Genomic DNA, 3,254 nt, shown 5'->3' on the forward strand with positions numbered 1-3,254 from the left:
CACACAGAGATGGTAAAATGTGCTAGACTAGACTGGAACCGGAAAGATCTGGGCTTAAATCCGCCGCTTCCAAAGCAGTTCCTGCCGCACAGGATTGTTGGGAGGATAAAACTTTCTGGTGAAAATGGAAGTTTTGTTTCTGGCATCTCTGAACAGTGCACTCAGTTTGCAAATAAACGACAGACTGATGAACATAAGTATTCAATTTTATGTGTATTTATTTAATTATTACATTGAATAATACATCTACCCTTTCCCCAAGGAGCTCAGAATGGTACGTTTCATTTTATTCGAACTCCGTGAGATACAAATACTAATACGACAAGTATTTATATACCACTTTTCAAAAAAACTTACCAAAGTGGTTTACATAGATATAAATAAATGAATAAAATGGCTCCCTGTCCCCAAAGAGCTCACAGTCTAAAAAAAGAAACCTAAGATAGACGCCAGCAATAGCCACTGGAGGGATGCTGTGCTTGGGATAGATAGGGCTAGTTGCTCTCCCCCTGCTAGAGAATCACCATTTTTTTAAAGGTGCCTCTTTTGTTCAGTTAGCAGGGGATAAGAGATAGGCTAAGGCTAAGAAGTAGATTCCTTGAGTGAGGATTTAAGCCTAGATCTCAGGATTTTCAGAACAAGCCAGTTAGGGATGTCTTCAGGGGGTAGCAGTGCCACAATTAAAGATTGTCACAGATTGAAATCCTGTTCCAGTGACCCAGTCATACCAAAGTGCTCCCTGCCATAGATGTTATCTGTGTTTCAAAGCCAGTCCTGATGGACAGGAGTATTTTGTTTTATGTGTCTTATTTATTTATTATATTTTATTCTGTTCCTCCAAGGAGCTCAGGGTGGTATTCTCTCCCCCACATATTATTTTTTTCATAACAATCTTCTGTGAAGTAGGCTAGGCTGAAAGGTGGAAAGATTAAATGAAAGGTTTTTTGTTTGTTTTTAATCATAGCATTTTAGAGACATGTCAATGAACTGTGTTAAATCTTCCCCAAATATCTCCAGATTAAATCTTCCCCAAATATCTCCAGATTTCCCCAAAATCTGTCTGAAAAATACATCCAGGTGTACGATTTGTTAATCTGGATTCTACATGTGTACTTTCTGAAGCAATCCCACAAGGCTTCCTAACTAGGGTTGCCATATTCTGGCTTTCCAAATCTGGGTGCCTAATTTGCATATTATGTGAATTGGCTGGAAAATAATTTCTGAGCAGAATAGTGACTTCACGTTTTACTCCATAACTCCGCTTCTACAAGCGCTAGAGTTTAGCTGTTTTTTAAAAAGCAAGCTGAAATCTGGGTGGGCTAAGCAAGCTGGATGAGATGTTAAAATCCGGGTGAAACCCAGAATTTCGGGAGACATGGCAACGCTATTCCTAATGCAGAAGCACTTTCAGCATGTTTAAATTGACTAGGCTAGAGATCACCATTACTTGTTTGGTGCTTTACTGCTAAATCAGTTATGCAGGACATGGAGGAGTGTAGACAGGGGAGAAGCATAATACTGTGCAGTAGTCCCTGTTGATACCTGAGAGTACAGCCTGTGGATGTCTGCTGTGTGGGCAGCAATGTGTTTGAGGCATCAGTGCAGGCTGAGAATGGTTTTCTGGACTGGAATATCCCAAGTCAAGAATGGCCAGTTGTGGTCCCCACAGCTCTTAGTGACCCTACTAAAATATTTTCAAGTGGTAAGAGATGACAACCCCACAGTTTAATGTTAGATCTCTCTCTTTTGGATTGTGCATGTAATATGCAAATGAATATATCTGTTTGTAAGGCTGTGCCTAAGCACATGTGTTTAATATCTATAAAGCTTGTACGGCTATATAGTGCAAGTGAACTGACCGCAACTGGCCTCAGCCTGCTCTGGGAACAGAAATGACCCCTTGGATGACAGAAGTTGCCCATCCTTGCCTTAATTGACAGCATCTTATAGTATAGATGTGTTTGGATATGAGGTTATCCAGGGTCAAATAAATGATTTTCTGTTCCCTTCTAGCTTTACAGTTCTGTGCAACATTGCTTCATAAAACAAAGAGATGTTGTGCAAAATGCCAAACAGCTATTCTGAACAGTGGCAGAAAACTACAGCTGTGCCAAATGTTTCTGGTGTTCACTTTTCATGTTGAAATTACTCTTCTGAAGCAGCATTATTGTTTGCCAAATGAATTGTCTGTTTTTAAAAAAATATAATGATCTTTGTTTTGATGCCCCCTTTTATATTTACCAACTGTTAGAATGAGGCTATAAAGTGAATGAGGATGAAGAGCTCCCATTTCATTACTGCTGTGCCAGAGCCGCTGAAGCTCTTGCAGCTCCTGCCACTCTATTTGGCAAATTCCTCTCTAAATAAGATTACAGGTCTATACAGTCACTATTCCACATAACAAACCAACTGACATTAGGTATTAACACATGAGATTATGTTATCGTTGCCCTTGAGGAAATCAAACCACATGGGTTAATACAGACAATAAAACACCATACAGTGCATAGTATATTGTTAATGGTATGAGAAATGATGTCCACATATTACTGAAAGACCATCCAATGAGCAAAGTTGTTGAATGCAAATGAATATTTCAAAAAGACAACCTGAAAAGGTAGGACAGTTTTCATGGGGTGGCAGGCAGTGGCAGGGAGTGAAATTTAACGTCAGAACAGGTTTGTTTCAGCCTTCCACAAAAGATACACTTTCTCAATGTTTCTAATACAAGTGATTCTGATCAGCTGTGTAAAGAAGTCACTTGATTCTTACACAGTAATAATTGTCATTACAAGATGCAGATCTTTGCTGAAAGAGAATTATCTTTTGTATTATAATAGCCTTTTCAATCTTGCATCTATCTATAATATATATGTATTTGCATAATCACATCCCAATAATATACGCACATATGCCCCAAACATCATGACATATAGTCTAATTTTCCTCAAAGCCATGTAGGATTTTCTTTTTTCAAATCACAAGGAACCTTCTTCACAAAATCTTTTTACTAATATGCTTCAAGCTGCTAACTTCAAAATATTTTAAGATAAAAACAATACTAGTTAATGCATTTAATGATATAATTACCTTGGCAAGTACTCTGTTAAGTAGGTTTGGCAGCCAAGTTCTCCCCCCCTTCCATATTCAGATACTTTGTTGCTTTGTTAGCAATAATATGATACCGGCATCTGGCTAGCTGGATAGTCTGTCGTTGAAAGAATGTTCTTCACCTCATTATGTTTTGGCGTCAG

The sequence above is a fragment of the Hemicordylus capensis genome, chromosome 3 (genome assembly GCF_027244095.1).
Source record: "Hemicordylus capensis ecotype Gifberg chromosome 3, rHemCap1.1.pri, whole genome shotgun sequence".
Taxonomy (NCBI): domain Eukaryota; kingdom Metazoa; phylum Chordata; class Lepidosauria; order Squamata; family Cordylidae; genus Hemicordylus; species Hemicordylus capensis.